The sequence below is a fragment of the Odontesthes bonariensis genome, chromosome 5 (genome assembly GCF_027942865.1).
Source record: "Odontesthes bonariensis isolate fOdoBon6 chromosome 5, fOdoBon6.hap1, whole genome shotgun sequence".
NCBI lineage: Eukaryota > Metazoa > Chordata > Actinopteri > Atheriniformes > Atherinopsidae > Odontesthes > Odontesthes bonariensis.
The window spans coordinates 27,379,500-27,401,109 of record NC_134510.1 but is presented as its reverse complement, the minus strand read 5'-3'; the positions used below and the strand labels follow the sequence as shown (position 1 = coordinate 27,401,109).

Here is a 21,610-nt window from a genome sequence, read left to right as displayed (position 1 = left end):
AAAATTATGAAAACTTTGCCTGTAAAAGCTCAAAGTTGGTGTTCCTGTAAAGCTCCTCTTCCATCATATACTTAGATTTTTCTTTTTTTGCCTTCCCAGCTAAATGAGAATTAGGCTTCTTGGGTGTTTTCAACTTTGTGCATCCTTGACTTGTATCTTTTGCAAAAAGGTTCCATCAGGCCTTATTTTTCACCAGTAATGTAAAATTTATGAAGACATGCCAAATTCTATAGTATACAATAATATATACTATACAAATTCAAATACTCGGTACCCTGTGTCTGAAATTAACTTTTTCACTCATCAGCAAAGGGAATTCTATAAATATTTTGTACCGCCAAGAATAATATATTGCCTTTTTGAGTCATATATGAGTTTGTCTTAGTATTCTTTCAGAGAAAAAGGTATTATCTTGATTACAAACTTAGAAAAGAAGACCTAAGACTCCTGACAGAAGTGTTCTCCTGTGTATCTCTGCAAATGTGTGACGCCCTGAGACTGTGCGGTATTATCCACTGACTCAATTTGTTGTGTATATGCACGCCATAATTCGTTTCTGTTATTGCAGCATGCAATTTTGGGGGGGTCACTTGTTTTATTGTGTGTCAAACTTCGGTCCTCTGCAGAGAACAGGGGACCAAAGAGGCCTGCTTAGAAATTACACTAGAATTGGGCATATATTCAGAGTGTGGATATTGTTATATGACTTTTTTGTACACTTACATTATGTATAGTTTTCTAGATTTACTCACCAAACTAAAAATCTAGACACCAGTCCTAATTTTGGATACAGTACTGCACACAATCATCAACAGCTGAACACAGCTCTCCACTATGTACTTGGCAGAACAAAACCCTTCAAAAAAATAAGCAGCCACACTTACATTCATTTAGAGCCTGTGTGGGCACAACAGATACACTTTTCTCTGTTATGTTCAACCTGAACAGTGACTGTAAAATTCACACTCATATAATCAAAATTATACAGCTGGTACATAAGTATACCTCTATTTAGCTGGCAGTCAGCACTTATGGAAAGAACTGCAGTTACATATTACCTTTTTGGATTTAAGTCCTAATCAAAAAACAATCATCATATTATAAATCATTATAAAAGGAAACTATACAAAACTATATAAATCCCTTTTTACAGAAGTGAAAAAACCCACTTCTGAGTGCAAAGGGAACGTATTTATTCAGCATTCAGTCCCTTGTCAAAGAAATCTGCAGTAATCGCAGGTTTTTATTCGCTTCAGCTTGGCATGGAAAAAACTGGAACACAACACCCTGGAGCATACGCTAATTTTCACAGAAGACCTTAGGTCAGGGCTAAAAGAATGGGCACAGCTTACCACATTTACCGGCCATAATGTCTTACATGGAAGTTCTCAAATTGACAGCAACAATTTGTGGACTAAAACAGAAGAGATTGATTAATCTTTCTGTCTGTAAAACAGCTGCCAGCTCACCCTCTCTGAGCCGCTGTGAGGGCTTGATGTCCATTATTCATTTAGAAAATAAACTAGTCCCAATTTCTTAGAAAGTTATGCTTGTGGTCCACCGCTGTGTGCAGAATGTGATGTGATGCCATCCTTTCGTGTTGTCGTAGCTTACAGGCTTATCCCCTGGGAAGAAGTGACTAGTCATAGCACTCAGATCACATACTGTTATGGCAATGGTAAATAATTTATTGGCTTGTTGTAGCAGATGTACCTATGTTTAAAAAAACAGTTTAAACACTCTATTTGTTAAATAAAAAAGGAAAGGTAATGTATAAGTAATATAAATAATATCTATTTGCATATATAAATACACAAATATATCAATTCAAAATATAATATTTATGCATTTTTATCCAAATATTAATTGACATAGATTACAAAAACCTGTTTCATACATTTAAGGGCAGTTTTTCTGTGACTTAATACAAAAAGGTTGTTAACAATTTTTAAAAGTGGGTATACCCACTAAAACAAGTTCATTAAATCGTTTTCGATTGCCAGTAATACCCTGATTCCCCTCAGTGCTGTGAGGGGCTACACCTGGTAACTACCTCCCAGGGGACCAGCCAACAGCAACATAAAAGGTTGGAATTACACTGTATTACACAGGCTGTGTTGTACCACAGTTTCTGATAATGACTCTGAGATAATTGGGCTTTTTTATTAATTTTGACCGAACCAGACCCCAGCCCCACACAGTGGCAAAGCGAGTGAGCTGCCAGCTCTGTCTTACAGATGGTAAAACTTACCAATTTCCTCTTATTTCCGTCTATGAGTTATTGGTGTACATTTGAGTGCGTTTGTGTGAGATATCAAGGCCAGTAAACATGTTTCTGTAAAGAAAAAGTGAGCCTTGCCCATTGTTGCCCTTAGTGTTGTATCCCCCGCTGAAAACTATTGCGTACGTGTTGTGTTCCAATCTGTGCTGAGCCGTGCCAAGCCGGAGACAATAAAAACCTGCATCTGCTGCAGTCATTTGAATGGTAATTGAACATTTCCACATAACACTCAAAGGCCATATATATATTAGCCAGTGTTAGGGTTTGTTTATTCACCAATTAGCATAGATATTATCTGAACGGCCAGATATCTCTAGAAGCATGGGAGAAAATATCAGTTTGGGGGAACAAACCGCTATTGGTAAACAGTTCAATTTAGAACATCGTTGTCATAAATGTTATTATTCATTTAGATAAAACATCAAAATGCATTATCTTTATCTGCAATATGCCATTTACCTTGGCAAACATCATCAAGGCAACCAAGTCCAGAAAAGCTTCTGTCTCATGCTGCCTTTTATTGGTCCTATAAAGGCTGAACAATGTACAGTTAGTTGCCTGGAGTCAGCCGCTGTAACTCAAAAGAGTCTGCATGGACGTATGTGACAGTGCTGTGGTTCTCTACGAATTAAAATGGACTCAGCTTGTCTCGAATATGTTTGTCTGTCATATCTCAGGTCATACATTGCCTCACTGGCCTCCCCCTCTGCAGATTTGTTATCACCATCATGCACTCCGCCACTGTCTCTCTCATCCTGTCACTCATCTTGTTACCACGTGTCTCATTGTGATGTACTTTTTTGTCTTTACTCTTTACCGTAATGCATGCATGGCAAAACACTCACAGGCCGTGCACATAGACAACACATAACAGAAAGCATGAAGATTTTCTTCTTTCCGCATGACTCTTCAACTCTTACTGTGAGGTCAGGACATAGTAAACAGCATCAAACAGCCTCAAGACTGAGCCTCATTCTCTGAAATCAATAAATACCTGCAGAGAAGCGATCAGTCATATAACATTAAAACCACTGACAGGTTTTCGTTGTAGTCAAAGCCACCTAAACCAAGCCAAGAGTATCTTGAAACAGAGACTAAGACTCAACTCAACTCAACTTTAGTTATAAAGCCCTTTAAAATAGCCATGACTGAAACAAAGTGCTGTACATGAATAACAGCACGAAGTATAAGACATAAAACATAAGAACAATGTAAAAACAATAAAACAATAACAGAAACAGACTCTCATGCTGGGATAAAAGCCAGGGAATAAAAAGACACTGGGAGATCGAGAATAAGTCATGAGTCTCAGACCAGTTAGATGTTCGAGTAGAAAACTATGAGCTCTTATTAAATTCATCCTGCAGATCTACATTACAATAATAACCCTCAAAAAAAAAAAAAAGGATTCTTCTTCATCTGTCCTACACAGAACATGCTCATTGGTGCACCATGAGCAATATCCTGAAAAAAAAATAAGGGTACAGTATTACAGAGAAACGTTTTAGGTCTGAAAATGTTTCTTTGTTTTCTGTCCACAATCAAATTACCAAGGACCTGACATTAACTTACCCATCTTTGTTCCGAGTAACCCTCAAAACACACAAGCAGAAGGATTTGACCGGGTAAAAAGTTAAACTGACCTATAGGTGTCTAACTACAAAATAAAATTAGCACTCTTCACATAAGTCTACCACTGGCCAAGAAAGCAGTCTATTTGATAAGCATATCTTTCATAGAAGGGGAGGTGCATTACTTGGTCCTCACTCTGCTGTCACATCGATAGCATCTCTGGCTCTGAGCTTCCGCAGTGTTTGTGATGGGCCTGACATTTCCTGACACTGAAGTTAACTGACTTTATCAGCTCCACTTGCTTTATTGGCCTGTCTCATTTTGGTTCATCAGATGTGCAAACGCAAATTAAGAAGAAAAATTTGTCACCACATGCTCAGTCTCAGTTTCAAACCATCTTAAGGGATTTTTTTTAATTCTTTTCCTCTTTTTAGTAAGGCTGTGTGAAATACGTAGCAGTTAGTGTCTTACCTGCAGTACAAAGTGGTCAAAGGCTCTCAGATTGGAGGAGCCAGGAAGAGGGCTGATGGAGAACTAAGCAAAAAGCTGCAGTGACATGAGAAGAGCTCATTTTCCTGTATTCATTTATCAGTATCCCTCATTCTTTCTTGTATCCTCTGTTTTTGCTAATGGTCATCTTTCTCTCCCTCCATCCCTCCTGGAACAAAAGTAAAGGGCAACACAGAAAGAAGTAGATGAGGGAGGGAAATAGAAGGAGACTCTAATGGTGATGTTTTTCAATTGGGTTGATTTATGGCTGGATGTTACAATTATTTTACTATTTACTTCAGCGGGCTGGTGGAACTAGACCGGACAGCTCCAGTCAGAGGGGGCATATAGCGATGAGAGTGGAAGAAAGAAATACAAGAGCCAAAAGAAATGTACAATAAGAAGGTCACAATGCAGAAAAGTGTGACCAGGCCTTTGGGATGAGGAAAGAGGGGGCAGAATAGAGATAGTAAGGAATGAAGGGATAAAAGATTGAGTGAGAGGAAGATAAAGGAAGGCAGAAGAGAGAGCAGAGGGGGCTTAATGAATGTAAAGGTTATAACAATGAGGTGAGGTAAATTGTCCATTAACTCAAGAGTTTCTCATGCGTGTGTGTTGCTCCACCATAACATTCCAATTTAGCAGGTTACACTCTGATGCTTCCTAGCCAGAGGCATGCAAAGCCACTTCAGGATACTGAGTTAGCCTAAAGAGACACAGAGGAGAGCAACTGAGGTGGACAGATAAGAGGCAATAGTATTGTGACAAGCAGACAAAGGAAAGTGGGAGCGAGACAGAGGTAGCAACATGTGGGGAATGTAGTAGTGAAGGAGAGATAAGGAAAGAAGATAGAAGAGCCAGAGGAAGAAAGGAGAGGAAATATTAGAAGTTGAGAAACAAAGTAACAGGGGGGAGAATGGATCATTCAGCTTGAGAGGAGTAAATCCACAAGGGGGGAGGGAGATACCATCAGTTCTTCAGATACAGAGGGAGATAGCCACTGCAGAGGGACAAGATTCAGATTTCAAAAGAACCAAAAGGAGCAAAGAGCACTGTCTTATCATACAGCAAGAAACACAATTATTACCTTCAACAGCCCCTGAGAGTGGAGCAAAGAACAAAGAGTGAGCTTAGGCCGCCATAATGCCCTATAAATGCCACAACAATTTTGTGGCAGAAGGGTAGACTGGATGGGAGGTTAATTTGTTTTAATTGGTCTGTGCAATCACAGTGTGTGATGGGGAAGATAATGACAGAAAGGACAAAATTACTTCTAACTCTCATGTTGCCTAACTGGCTAAATTGAGTTTGTTACATCAATGTCACTGAAGTGATTCAACAATGGATATGAAATGTCAGATATCAATTAATTCTTAATGAGTTGAGCAAGGGGCTCAGTAATAGATAAGGCGCGTCGTCCTACAGAATATAGTCACATTGCACTATTTGCTGCTAGTGATGGCAGGCATTTGGCAGCATTTAATGCAATAAACCAGACACAAAAGGACACCTGTCATTAGCACTTATATTGAGTCATTTTGGAGTCTAAGTAGCTGGCAGCGCAATGCCGGGAGAGGCCCTACGCTTTGCTTATGCACTTTAACTACTCACTTGAAGGAATGCTTCTTGGCCGGGATCTTTGTATGAGGACAACATTAATTTAGTTAGAGAAGCCTGACCGCTTCTGACAGATGTCAAGTCACACTGATGAGACACATCAAAGAACGATCACAGTCAAATGCCATTCATCAGTCAGCCAAGAATGGAAAGACGAAGGTTTATGCAATGTTTGTGTGTGAGTTCGCTGTTGACATATATTTGTGTGTGTGCGTGTGTATTCAAATGCTGCCAATGTGTGCGGAAAGAAAGGAAGACAGACAGATACACACTGTATAAAATGGATTAGCTCACTCTTATAGAAGAGCTGTCAGATTCCTATAAGACCAAAACACATTTCCACTCCCGTCTCCCTTTAACCAATGTTGCTTAATCTCCACGCTGATCCGTCTCTGAAAGACTTAAGGGCTGTTACTGACTCCTCTAAAGCTTTGAGAAGAACTATATGCTGTGACATGTATTCAGTTAGCTAGAAAAAAAACCTCATAGAGCACAGCCTGACACATGGACAGGCGGTGAGAATTGTGTGTTTCACCCTCAGTGGTATGGGGGAGGGCTGGAATGCAGAGGGTTATTCATAACCAGCAGCCTGCCATACTGGAGGCTATCAAACTCCAGCGAGTGTATTAGCAGTTCACCAGGCAGGGGTTCTAATCACACCACTGCTGCACCCGGCTGCATGGACTTTATAAGTTGTTGTTCATATTGTCAGCCTTGGGGGAGCACTGGGTTAATATTTCAAGTGTCTATGGATGAGTTATGATTTGGAGTCGATGTGCTGGGAGGTTTATGTAATTTGCACTTACGTTATCAGCAGTAATAGACAGATATTATCATCAGTTGTTTCCAGCACCTGAAAAAAAAATTATTTATATGCATACAAAACTGCGCTATAGTGGAACTATTAAGATTACTCTGATAGCATTAGGCATTTCACAATAGATCATTTTGAAATACTGAGCATTGAATAGGTAATACAGCCCACCAGATGATATGGGATGTTTTCATGTCTTTCTTGGTCTTGATTCTTTTTCTTCGTTGCATGCATGATTACAGCAGCAGTACATGAGGGTTAAAATGATATATAGCAGTGGATGATCATGGTCAAAGCATCATTGTGGCCTCTTGCTCTCTAATGAGCCTCACACCTTCAGCCATCCTTTGCTCAAAAGCAGACATTGCTCATGTTTATTCATGTTATGCCAATATGGGCCACTTCAAAAGATTGTCCGGTTGGCACTTTCAAAAGAGTTGCTCTCTTGCTCTCACCCTCTCTTCCCGACTTACAGTGGCTCTCCTTTGGCCCAGCCTGCCGCAGCTGTCTCCCTGCCAGGACCCGAGCTTTATTTACTGTAAAGCTTTCACTAAGATAAACACAGCGACTCCGCAGCTGCCGTGTGCACATACACAGACATATGCAAGATCATTTGTGCACACGCATACTCCCAGGTTTTGGCTTGCGATCAGAGCAGTCTAGATGCTGTTCTGGGCTTGCCTGTTTGTTTGATTCCTGTCGATTGTTCTCTCTGAACACACCTTTCTCATTTTCCCTCCGCTTCACTTTTAACTGCATTCCTGACAACCCTATCTACTCTCTGCCATTCCTCTGTGTTCCAGTGAGAAATAAGTGGTCTGAGCTCAAGCATGTGGTCAAAGGAGGTGGACGCAAAGGGAAGAATAGACAGAGAATTAGAACCACTTCCCCCCGCTCAAACCCCCTTATGACGGCTAATCGATGCGTTTGGGTTTCCCCTCTGTGGCCTTGGAGCAGGCAGCTTAAAAGATGAGCCCAACGGAGCCTCAACCTTCCTCTGTAAGGCCATGACAAGAACCAACTGCCCTGAGCCTGGCAGATTTGTTCGCTATTGGAGGACTTCATACATTTCTGCTGAGCTATCACTTCCTAACTCCTCTCCCCCGCACCCCCCTCCCTGTGCCTCCAACGTCCCCTCACTTGAGAGGCCTTCTGGGATACAGTTATACAAAAGCACTTCCCTTTATTAACATGTGTTTGAATTTGTTTTTTTCTTTTAAAATGGATTATTGTATAACAGTGTTTTGATATCAAAGCCCTTGTGGAAGAGCACATCAGGTTGCTATTGTAATGGTGTGGTCTCCCTTGGAAGAAGCTCTGTTTTCTCTGTTTCACAGCAATAGACAAAGCGAGATGGATGCATGGAGGCAACAAAGATGATGGCCCACAGGTAAGCACTTAGATGAATTACACACGCACCCGCACACGCACGCACACAGGCACACTTATTACAATCATCCAAATGGTACATTGATCTCCGAAGCAGCATGGCCCGACAGGCGTGATTGCCAAATGAAAACAAAGGCTGCATGTACGGTGCTGACACACCGTCAGTCACAGATAGCCTGCAGTCTCAACGATTACCTGCTGTATGTAAATCCATTGAGCAATAAGGGACGTTATCCCCCTACGAGACAGTGTTGTTATTACTGTCGACAGAATATCATCATCGGATGCCACTGGCCAACTGCTAGCAACTTATAATGTGCCATTGAGATGAGATGGCGAAATTGGAAAATGGCGATATCGAGGGGGGGGTTATCCAGTTCTTCAGGCAATGCAAAACCTGTGAAAGTTTTCCTAATTTCTCAGACAGGGCAAAGGTATTATAACATAAACAATTCCATAAGGGGAAAAAAAACTTGACATGATGTTCACAGCTGAATCCATGAGTAAAATGTTCCCGCCAACAATGGATAGATGTTATATATTGTGAAATGGGTAACCTAAAGAGAAGGAAAACAATCTAATAATAATATAAACTTCATTTTTTTCTACCGTTCACTTCAGTCCTTAGTAGAAAAATAGCATCTTTCAGCTCCTGATTTTCTTCTAGCTGTTTCATGCATGTTTCCACATACAGGAGGCAGCTGAAATGCTCCCCACTCAGTGCTGAAAACTTGTGATACATTGTTAGTGACTAACTGGTGAGCATAATGGATCATTTCACAGTTACGGAGCCAAGAGTCTCCCTCAAGAGTTTGTGGAGGCCAAAAACATAAGGAAAGAAATGAATAAAAAAAGATAATATAGGCCTTAACATTTATCAGGTGGCCAAACACAACCCCACATGAATACATACGCTAGGTGTTCACATGTTCTACTATGACTGCATGCCAAATTCATTAGATGACAAGAATTGTGTTTCAAGCTTATTTTAACCGTTCCCAATATACATAAACCATCAGTTATGGCAGGTTTGGACAGTGCTGAATAGCATCAAACTAATGAACAGCAGCTGGTATTTAATACCTATGATCTATAACTAATCCCTAGTTTCCTAAGTAATGCCCAAAGCTTCACAGCTTGAACCAAGAAGCTTTTTAGTAAAACAAACAATATGCTGAATCCCCAGTCATCCTGCTGACTTTCTTCTACTATTTTCTACTACCACCCTGCCAATTGCTGATCTGAAGCTGACTGAAGGTGCTAATAGGTTGGTACTGCCTGTGTGGATCGGTTGAGTATGTGCTCTTTCAGCCCGTTTCACTTTGGATCAAAGACTGTCTCATGAGCAGACTGGAATACTTTGTGCCTCTCAGCATGAGCGCAGCACTGCCTGTGTGAAAAACATTGATTCTGGCATCAACCACACACAAACGCCAACCATGACATTGGTAGAATGCGCCCCCCACACACAGCCTTTCATCCTGAATTGAAAGAAATTATAAACACATACAGCTAAACGGGGCTTGCATATGCACACACAAAGCTAAGCCAAATGTTACCTCAGACAAACAATATGCCAACGCTCACACACAGAAAATACCTACATTCAAAGGCAGTTCATCATGTACACGGATCATACGTTTAGATTTGTGGGTTTGGTAGTCACCGCTGTGATTCAGGAAAAAAGAGAATAAATTATTTGAACGATTTGATTCCTGCGCAAATGGAAATCTCAGTGAGATTTGGAATAAAACTAGTCAAACAACATCGATTACATCAAATACCAATGTACAATATTAAATTATTTCTATTTCAAATCAACATCTTGGATGATGTGTGGCAGCCTAGCTTATATTAAGGAGAAAAATTCTTGTCTTCAGGAGGGTAACACTACTGCAAGCCAGGTATCAAATTCTTTGGTTTCTTCTCTATTACTCAGCATTTTAAGGCACTCCTTTACATGAGCTTTATTACAGTCAAAATGTTCTTATGAATGAACATTACTTAGAGGCTATCATTTTACATCTTAGTTGATAAGACAGCTACGCTTCAAAAGGTAACGATGCAGATAACACTCAGCTACTTAATGATGCTTCTGTGCGCGGGTTACAGCGGGGGGCAACAGCTTGGGGTCGACATTGAAGCCAAGTTTTTGAGTCAGCGGGAAAAAAAAAGATCCCGTATTTTTTACACCAGCTCGATTCTGTAGAAATCGAAGACCCATAAAACCACAGAGTTAGTGTTAATTAATCACATCTGTTGTATTTTTTTTTTAAACTCTGCTTTGATGACATGATATGAGCCCATTTGGAGCATTATGTTTCATTGAGCCAATTAAATATGCAGCAGTTTAAAATCAAGCTGTAGCCCATAATAAGCTGGCACATCACCATTTGGACAGAGGCAGTGAGCTGGAACAGAAATACATGTTAATACTACTGACTGGTGAGGCTGATTACAGGCTCTTGATTCACAAAACCAAATGTAAATGTCTTAGAAAGAAAGAGACACCACGAGGCAGCGTGATTCAAATTGAAAGTTTTTTTGTTGTCAAATTAAGTGAGACTGAATACAAAAACTCTCAAATTTTCATTTCTCATTATTATGAAATTATCTGAGACCTACTGTTTGTCATACTGTCAATGTTCTGGTTTTGAAGGGGTATTGCTTTTCTAACAATGTATTTTTCAAGAGATTGGGAGAGAGTTGTTGTTTCTTTGTTTAAAGTTGGATTGATTTTCTGACAGATCTCATCTTACTTGCTTTTTTAAACTTGCAAACATGACAACAACCACATTTCCAAGGCTGGTGCAACATGTAAAATGTAAATACAAACGGAACACAATAGTTTGTAAATCTAATTAAGCAATGTTCTTTTCACTACAGAATAGTGAATAGAACATTTCTATTCTATTTTATGTTTTCTATTCACATAGACAACACATTTTTCTAAATCCTAAACAATGAGCTCATCTTAAATTTGATGGCAGTAACGTGTCTCAAAAAAGTTGAGACGGTGGCTTGAAAAGCTAATGATACTGAAAATATACACCTGGAGGCACATGCTGCAAATTAGGTTAATTGGCAACAGTTTAGTAATATGAGTGGGTATAAAAAGAGCACCTAGGAAAGGCAGAGTCTCTCAGAAGTAAAGATAATCTGCCAACAGATGCTTTGACAAAACTAAGAAGCGATTCCTGTTCCTCAGTATTGCAAATATGTTGAATATTCCATCATCTACAGGACCTAATATCATCAAAAGATTCTGAGAATCTGGAGACATCTCTTACCCTGGGAACACAGCTGAAAAACCAGTATTGGATGTTCGTGATCTTCACCTCATGGACTCAGGAATACTTCCAGAAGTCATTGTCTGTGAACACAGCTCACTGTGACATCCACAAAGGCAGGTTAAAGCTCTATCATGTAGGAAAGAAGCCCTTTGTGAAAGTGATCTATACATGCCACCCACCGTCTTCCCTGGGGGCAAGGTTGTTTAAAATTGACTGAACTATTCTGCGGTGAGATTAATATGCACCCATCTTGATTACATATTTTTCAGCATGATAATGCTGAACATCTTTCACCAACTGGAAACATTTGGTGCATCATGAAACACTAAAAAATAAAAAATAAAAGACCCAGGACAGTTGAGCACTCAGAATCCTATATCAGACAAGAAGTTCAGAAACGGGTCTCCTCCCTTCCCAGATGTTTATGTTCTGCTGATGGAAGAAAATGGGTTGCTACACAGTGGTAAACATGTATTCACAGTATTTTTTATAAAATTATTTTTATTGTTTTCTATGTTCATTTGTGAATTAATTACAGATTTATGAGACTTGCTAATGAGTACATTTTGTTTTTATTTACATTTTTCAATTGGCCTTGTATATGAGATTTAAAAACACAAGTGTTGGAACATCTTTTTTGCGTGTTAAGGTAACTTGAAGCACATGTTAAGTTTAAATATATGAAACGGGTACATCGTAAATTGCTGTCAAATCTTTTAGTTTTGAACTGGGTTATACCTCTAGATATGATGAGTGTCACTCAGACAATGCCAGCCGAACTGTTGCTCAGCACAAGCAGCAGTCACTGCACAGAGGTTAACAACACTGTTGTCTGGAAGACCTTTCTCACACAAAAGCAGTTGAGTAGAATTATACCAGAGTGGATGTATAGTTTAGCCAATACTGTAAAAAAGACAGACAGTGTCTTCATACCGGTTCCAAAAAAGATACAAAACACCGAGCCACAATACATTCCCTCCGCATAACTGCTTCTCAAGTGAAGTGTGGATCTCTCAAAACAACACAGCAGTTCAATTTTCTGTCTATTTTACAGCATGATGCCCTCGGACCTCCCCAAAGCTCTGCAGAGACGTTCCAGCCACTGATCAGTTTAACTCTTTCACTCTGAAATTCACCCAAATTTTATTCAGAATGTATGTGATTCTGATGGGGTGACACCATTAGAAAGATACGAATGGAAACACTCCATAAGTGAGGCAAAGATTTGTTAGTGTGGAATACTTGTAAACAGTGTGGGACAGTAAAATATAACTCCATCTAGTTTTCAAAAAGGATGTAGATGTTAAGAGAAGTTTCCCGAGTGGACAATACAAATGAGGCCAAATCTAGCAAGCCCATGCTTCTGAATCATTGTTTTGTGTCTAATTAGAAAAGGTGATGTAAGGTTAATCCTGCCTTCAAAGTAACTTTTCCAGGCAGCATTTCATTAAATACAACAAATGAATGAGACCAGCTGGACCAACCACAACTGGAGCTTAAAGCACGATGGGAACGGTGACATAAGCAAAACGTCTGGAGCAACCAAGAAATTTACTTAGACACACTGAGGAGTCATGCCACCATAAAAACAACACCCAAGGCTACCCACAATGCCTTTCTCCATCCATGCCATTATCCTGGGGACAGGTCCTGCAGTGACCTCAGATGAGACCCTGTCACTCACACAATACAGCAGCCGTGTCACAGAGAAACATTATTGCTGTGGTTTTCTGAGCCTCATCCAGCTGGCTGATTAGGACAGGCCAGGTCCAGACTGATGACCTCAGTTTCAGACCACATTACAATTACACTGACAGACAACTGACCTTTTCTACTAATGCTAATACAGGAGGGTGTAACTGTCAGCTTTAGTGTCGTCAGGTGCACAGGTGCTGAAGCACTGAACAACTAGAACTACACAAGACAGTAACAGTGACAGTACACAAATACAAATAATCCCACTTCCACCCCAGTTTGTGCACATTATACACATTGCTTTTATCTTCTTGCAATCCAGTCTTAATGACTCCATTAACCGAGAGGCCATTAGCAGCATTCACTTTATGGCCAGCCAAACAGCCCAGTTGGGAGCACATTATGGAAAGGGCATGTGTGTCCTAATGTCCATTTCTTGTCACCCCACACACACACACACACAGACGCACTCAATCTTTCCCTAAGGCCAGGGGCAAGCCTGAAGCAAGCAGGACTGGACAAACGACTAAGCAAACAGGCTCATTTTTTTGTGCTCCATTAGGCAATGAGGAGCAAAGGTTTAGTGCAGGCTCCGGTGCCTCATGCTGGTGGTCAATGGCAGAGGATTGACAGCTGAGGAAACTAGAGTGCTGCTCAGTGTTTGAAGAGATCTCATATCCCAAATTAGTCCCGCTCACTTTTGAGCAGGGGCTGTCTGAGACACTTCAGCCTTTAACTGCAATACAAGAGACATCACAGGGCATAATAGCAGAAGCCAGTCACAGTCCCAAGTTGATGAGAAAATGATAGTTTCAGTGCTGGTAACGTGATAATTATCTACTCCTGTTTTAACACAAACAAAAATGCATTTTTAAAAGATGAAGCACTCACTGTTACGTTACAACATAGTTGAAGAAAGAACAGCTGCTTCCACTAGAGAATTGTTAGATGATTAATTATGCAAACAATGGGAAAATACGTTTTTTGCCTAAACAATAACATCTGTGTTAAATCATCATGGAGAGATATTCTCAAGCACAATCAAAACAGCAAAGGAAGGATAATAATGTGGGGCAGGAATTAGAAACATAACCCAGAGGGTTGACTGGATGGATCACTGATCTGAAAGAAACTGACTGGCACAAACCATCGCATTGGGGAATTCTGAAATTCAATGTAAAAGGTTCCCATGTGAACCATATGCACATGTTCCACAGTTTCGACCAGGGCAAGTGAGCTAATTGGGGCATACTATACCAACACTCTACAATGCTGCTCTGACAAGCACTGAAAAAGAGGATGCCAAATGACACAGACACACAACTGATAATCAAGTTCATCATCTTCATATTGCCTTGTGTCTTCTGCATGTCTGAACTCAATTAGCAGAGTGCATCTAATCCAACATGAATGCTTTTTGACTGAAGCTGTACGAGTTTCACAGAGTGACACATTTATTCTGTGACCATGAGGCACAGCCGGGCAGGGCCTAGTCGAAGTTCATTTAATGTCACAAGCAAATACACATGACACATACATGAAACCTCCAGTGGATGACACATGTGCTGCACAACAACAGAAACTGCAATGAGTTTAGGGCTGTTTCAGCTGCATGTTTGTGCTGTGTGTCATCACTCGTTGATTTCGTTTTGTGCCTTCAGCTCCGGCTTGTTATTTGTTACTCTTATGATACACCATCGCACGCTAAATTTGTCTTTTCTCTTTTGCTACACCAAGCTAATCTTTAGCTCTGCAGGCAAATGGTTGCTCCTGCTGAGAGGAGAGTAGAAATACCTTATATCTCATTGTAGAAGGTTGAGCCTGGCCAAACCTTGATATTAGCTCCCTGCTCTGGGAGCCATGGGTTTCACACAGAGTACTTTACCTCCGCTGAGATGGACTGGACAGTGGTTCTGTAGCCTGTTTGTTTTTTCTCTCTCAAGGGATTTGAGACCATTTATCAGCCTCTGGAAGAACACGTATCGATGCGCAACATAGTCTGTGAATTCAGCCTTTATTACACTTCAAAATGCAAGGTCAACTTGGCAGGAATCCGTGTCAAAGCTGTCAAGCAGAGAAACATAAAACAAATAGCCCACGCTGAGGATGCGGTGTAAAACATCAAGATAAGGGCTTGATAAGATGTCTCACCATAGGAGCTGTGGTTTATGTTTACACATGTACAATCAGGTAATATACTGCAAGCTTTCCTTGTTCGAATGCTTTTAGTCACTTTTGGACCTGACAGTGCAACATGAATAAGACAATAAATGATAAAATGAGATCAAATTTATGTCATATGACTGCACATAATGGCAACATCCATTTATATGAGGAGAAAAAAAAAACACTGTTTATGGCCGCCTGTCGTATAAAAAGTCCCACCAACTCGCCACTCTTTCTCTGTGGCAAGCAGAGGAGCCATGTTGTGAAGCTCTGGTGACAGCGTAATGTAGTCAGCACTGTCATGCCTTTGATGCCATCATATGCCACTCCTCCTCTCTTCTTTGGGCTTCCTGACAGTGACAAAGGGGATCTGCAGCAGCATGTTATCAGTGTGCAGCTGCGGTAATCGTATTATTTAGTAATCTTAATTCTGAGAGGCTGACCAATAGTGTGAACAAAGCAGGGCTTTGCTAAGCCCATCAGAGCACTCCCGTGGAGCAGAGGTCTTTTCCTGCCTTGCGGCCCCTCTAGACTCATGCACTGCCACTTTCCTCTCTGTTTCTCACCCTCCCTCCTCTGTGTACTCCCTGTTGCTGTCTGTCTCTCACTCTCTGCCTCCCCTCTCATTCTCCTCCTGCTCCTGTTCCTCTATTTCCAGAATGGTTTTTATTCTGCCTCATTTTTCCTCCCATTTTTTCACCCTTCAAATCTTTCTGTGTCTGAAACGCTCTGAGCTGGGAATTTGTGTAATAGCGTTATTCACAGTTCATTGGTCTGTTTGAAGGTACTATCTTGATTGAGTGTCTCCTGATGCAAGGCCTGGTGACTGTGGGAGTGTATAAAGATGTGGATGTGTCCATGGAGATAGATGGGCTTAGTAATATGCAGGACATTGCAGGGGCTGGTGCCCAGTATAGAGTTTCATTCAAGCAGCTCATTTGGGGATAAAAGGGGGCTGAAATGATATGCAGTCAGAGTGTAATGCTTATGGCATTAGATGTGAAATGGAGGCAACAAAGAGCTAGTCAGGGAATCAGAGTCATTCTCAGTAGCTAATACACTCCTTTCAGTTTCAGCCCTCATACTCTTTCCATTTCACCCTAATGAATACAAATACACTGACACAGAACCGAAAAAGTGCTCTGCGAAGCAAAAATACTCACTATTAATTAGTTCGAATTAACCCCAGGACTAATACGTAGTAGTGAGGATACACACACACTCACACACAGGGAAAGACACCTCATTCCCCTCATTCTGATGCTGTTGTAAGCTTGGCTCTAAGATCAAAATCTGTCTTTGGCAAGCTTACACACACACACACGCACACACACACACACACACACACACACACACACACACACACACACACACACACACACACACACACACACACACATACATGTAGCCTGGAGCAGAGGAAGCAGATCTGCTGTGAAGGAACCATAAAACCAACACTGCAGCAGGACAAACCACTTCTATGTCTGTGAGTACATGAGCCTAATACATGCTAATGACATGCAGTGTACTTGTGAAGACATACATAAACATAGAGATAGAGTGTCTTACTTACAGAATGAATCAGACGGTATCAGAAGGGCTGTGCCATATTATAGCTGTAGTAGTGAGTCAACACAGGCACTGAGATCTGAGACCACAGAGTTCTAGCACCTCAGCCAAGGGGGTATGTCGGGGGGAGGGGGGGGGGATCAGTGGAGTCTGCACTGTGTCATTGGAGGTGAGAAAATATAGATGAATTGTGGAGGAATCCAGCTTTTATAACTCAGAGAAAAAATATAATCCATGTAGAACAAGAACTGATGAAGAGATGTTCAGTTCAGTTATGTGGGTTCTGTGGGTGTCATCCCAAAAGAATGAGGGATTTCATTTACTTAAGAAGAAAAAAACAAAACCTTTCCCTTTTTGCTGTCTTTATCTGCTTTCCTCTGCCTGCTCCCTCTTGTTTTCTTGGGGACTGCGGAGGGCCTATAGGAAGAGGAACGCCGGCATCAGAAAATCAATCATACCACACGACGAGAGAGCATAAAGGAGTAAATGACAAGCAGATGAGGGGGAGGATTTCCGACACCTGCTCTCCCTCTCTCCCTCTCTCCCTCTCTCCCTCTCTCCCTCTGTTTCTCTGTTTGCCGTCCTCCCTTTCCTCAACCTGTATTTCCTTTCTAGTAACAGCCCCCACTTTTGTTGCTTTTTCTATTGCATATGCTTTCAGCAGAACTGACTGGGATGGATGCAGATGAAGTTAGATTCTCAAGAAGCCACAAACAGAAGGATGCTTCTTGTCTTTTTTTCCTGTACCTGCTTTCTGTGCCTCACTCTACCTTCTCCTCACTGCGCAGAATGACGATGAACTGCACAACGTACCGTGCCAGCCCTGGTTGTCTGCCTGGCTTTTTGCCTGACACTTAGGCTATGTAACTGTCTTCCTTTCTGACTAAGTTCCAGTCTCAGAGCTTGTCTGTCATTTGGTTCAGCTGTGTGTTTACCAGGCCATCCCTGAGTCTGACTACCTCCCAAACAGTAAAATGCATAGCAGGCAGGTGCAGACAGGACATAACCCTCTCCTCCTGCTCAAGTCCTCCCTCTGGCTGAAATCCCGGACCCTTCCCTGCCCATCACATTAACTACCCTGCAACACAGCACAGACAAATTACAAAGGGACTCAGGGTCTACAAATGGATGTAATGCAATCCTAGTTAATTCTCTAGTTTTTCTCTTCTTGCCTTCTCGGCCTCTTTCTCCGTCTCTTTTGTCTATTGCTTTCTCTACCTATTCCTCTGTTTTCTGCTTTTTCTCCTTCTCCCCTCCTCAGTGCCAGTCTCCTTACTCGTTATCTATTCTGGACAGTCTGTCCCTCTTCTCACTCCGTCGCTGAGGGAGGATGATGAAGAATGCTGCTGCTTCATAATGTATTTCCCCGCAATGTGAGAGAAAAAAATTGTGAAATAAAAAAAAAAAAACAGAGTAATTAGGAATAAAGAGAAGGTTTTGATATTGTTTCTTTAAATAAAAATGTATCCTTTCTTCCAAACAACAAATCAAAGCAGGGAGCCTCCCAGGGGGGGATTTTCAATTACTCGCTTTTGCCCACAAACCTATCTGAAAAAAGTGACCCAGCTCTGAAGTGTGCGCCAACGTGTCGTAATCTCGACAGGATATCCAGTCGATAAATCCGTATGTGTCCAAAAGCTCCATACCATTGCTCAAGCATCACAAAGTCCAGGAAGCTTAATTGTACGCTCGACACACTGACTGGTTTGTTGTATGCCGAGTCCTCTGAGAGTCGCTCTCTGCTTATCTCTGCTTCCTGCAGGCGGCTCCTGGCTACTCCAGCTTCAACCCAGCAGGCTCAGCCCGCGCTGAAATGGTCCGAGCTGATGGCTGGAGATGGTGGAGACAGTTAAGTGAGGAAAGTGAGTCGCTGGAGGGTGAATGTTGGCTTCCATGCTGCCAACTTGGTGTCCATCTCTGCAAGGCTTCAGATCTAGAAGGAGAGGAAGACGAGAGGTAAAGTACAGGCGAGGAGAATGAGAATGCATCAAAGGTTAGCTTGGTGACATTTGTGTCACTCTGCCTTATCGCGTATATCATTCTTCTCCTCGTCACACTCCACCCTGCCTGTCGTCCTGCTGTCTGTTCCGTCCTTGTCACTCTTCCCCTGACTTTGCTGCTGGTTTGCTCCTTAGTCCTCTCCACTCACTCGAGATTTGATCCTTTCACTCTCCTAACAAGCTTCAATCTTCAGACACTCTCCCCATGACATCTTTCTTCTATTCCTTCTGTGCAAATTTACTATCTACAATTCTTCTGTTTTTATTCAATCATTTCCTCTGTATTTTTCTTCAAATCCAAGTTATTGCTGTTTATTGTGCACCACAAGATGCATCAGGTGGAGAACAGCACGCCAGGCTCACGGCTCTGGTCAGGTGCACCCGGACTTGTGCTGCCACATTTTATTCCATTCAAATATCTGTTTGAATACAGGAGGAAATTCAATATTCAATATTTGCAATGTACAAAACACAATGTCTGTCTGAACCAACGCATGCCCCACTGCCCTCAGTAAACTACACAGCTTTTGTTTCAGTGTCATGTTAAATGGATAATTAGAACACTAAACCATCTGAGAATTAATAGAAATAATTTTGTAATTACTCTCATAAATTGAAACATTTGTGAATGAAGGCTGGTTCATAAGTTAGGTGGTAAAGGAAATAAGGATGGACAAAACACGGTTAATAACATTCAGTGCGTTTCCATAGTACACAAAAAATGTTGGTCAGATAAAAAAATTAACCCTGTTTGTCTGACAGAAATCATACAAAACTGAGCTTGTCAAAACAAGAATAACACACCAAGTTAATGCAGCTGGGATTTAAATCACTCATGCATGTACACTCTCAATTAGACTCAAATGGGCCTAGTAAAGTGAAGTGTAAGTGTATATTAATACAGACAAATTCCCAATAAAACTGCTGTCATTCATGTATTTTTCTTTCATTTTCAGACGGCTACACGAGTCAGAAGCCATGACTGAGAAGCAAGGCTGTTTCAGACTGTGTCACTTGAAGCATTTGAAGGCTGTTGCTCTTTTTAAACCATTGCATAATTTTAAAAAACAAAAGTATCGTGAAGACGTCTGTGCTGTAAATTTGGCTATACTCACATCACATGTACGGTGATCTCCCACAGAGAAAGCTACAAGAGGCTAAATGTCTTCAATGTTTTCTCACCTTCGCTACAGCTTTGGCTGTTAACTCATTTCCACGTGTGTGCATGTATACTGATACAAGCTCCATTTTAGTGGCTCAGTCTGTAACCGCAGCTCAACTCAACTGTGCATGTAACTATGCTGTTAAAAGACTGCTAAAATTACTTGTCAATGTTTTATTCGTTCATCTATAATTTTGAAAATACACGCTGCTGTGGTTTTAATTCCTACACTTCACTTTTAATTTGCATCTTAGTAAAAATTAAATGACCTGAATCTCTAAAATGAAAAACCGAACAGCTAAATTCCACAAATGCAGTTCTTTGCCTGCGCTTTTTCAGTATGTTAGTAACCTCTATTTGCATGCTCAACAAATTGATTTTGAACCTGGAAGTTACATTACAATGGTTTTTAGAAGCACAGCACATTAGGCAGCATTTGAGACAGCATTCAACAGTCTGTATTATCACATTCTTGGTCTTTTTTTTGCCCCAAGACTCATTCACATGTATTCAGTCCCTTTAAATAAACAATGTTACAGGGACGTATACGGATGACAAATTGCAGAACTGATGCTGCTCTTAGCTTAAGAAGATTTAGATGCTTGCAGAGTTTCTTTAATTTTTTTTCATTTTCTCAGGATTCATGCTTCCTTTAGTCAAGCAAAAATTCAAAAAAAGCAGCATTGATTTAAATTTTAGCAAACAGGCTGTCTTGTCTTGTTACTATGCAACAGTTTGCACCTGTTGAACATGAAAAAGTCTAACCAAAAAACTTACTGCTTACATCTGAACGATGGATCCCTTCTTAATGTAGCCAGGTGCATGAAAAGTAAACCCATGCAGTGATAATATCATCTCTTTTAACAAAATCATTAAATTGGTTGAGCAGCTCCTCCATTTTTCCGGAGTATAATAAGGTGATGGTCCATTTACAAGAAAGCATTAGAGCCTATTCAATTTTTCAGCTGCAATCAATACAACAATGTGGAAAGATACAACTCTCCTCTGACATCATATTCTCCAAGGATCATTTAGGATGAGATAATGAGTGTGTAACGTTCGGTCAGAGCCCGGTGTCGCCTATTGTGAGCGTGCATACATTCGCTGCCTTCGCTGCCACCATTAGGGTGCTATGTTGTTGCAGGTGTGAGAAGATGTAGGTGGGTGTGAATTGGTGTGCAGAAGGTATGTCAGCAAGAAGTACAAAGACTGAGGTGTGTGAAAAAACGAGTGGCCGACAATGTGTGTGTCTGTGCATGTTCAACGTGTGACATCTGTGATGCCTGCAGCAATTAAATACATTGATCTACTTTGTAACCTTTTGTTCTTCTGGTGCCACGTACTGAGAGTAAACACACAGCTCTGACCCACTGTACTGTGTGACAGATGCATACTTACACCTTTGAAATAAGCTACAAACTCTATTTAAAAAAAAAAAAGACTGACACAGAAATAGCAGTCCTTTGATGCACACACACACACACACACACACACACACACATCCATTTCCATTCATTGCCTGCATCAGGATGGATGGAGACTCAAAACGTCTTCGATGTGTCT

General features: G+C 41.0%; 1 protein-coding gene and 1 long non-coding RNA gene across 6 annotated transcripts in view; one reads left to right on the top strand and one right to left on the bottom strand.

Moving 5' to 3' along the window:
* The window catches only part of grik5 (glutamate receptor, ionotropic, kainate 5), a 98,575-nt gene that overhangs the window by 75,779 nt on the left and 1,186 nt on the right, over positions 1–21,610 (bottom strand). For 4 of the 5 annotated variants that reach the window (XM_075465910.1, XM_075465913.1, XM_075465911.1 and 1 more), the window contains one exon: positions 16,890–18,818. The gene's annotated coding sequence lies outside the window, so the exon portion shown is untranslated. The remainder of the gene's footprint in view (positions 1–16,889; positions 18,819–21,610) is intronic. The other variant, XM_075465912.1, reaches the window with a different exon arrangement.
* On the top strand, positions 16,718–21,297 carry LOC142380227 (uncharacterized). The gene is made up of 3 exons (XR_012769820.1): positions 16,718–16,802; positions 18,648–18,841; positions 19,842–21,297. It is a non-coding gene; the product is annotated as an uncharacterized LOC142380227 (long non-coding RNA).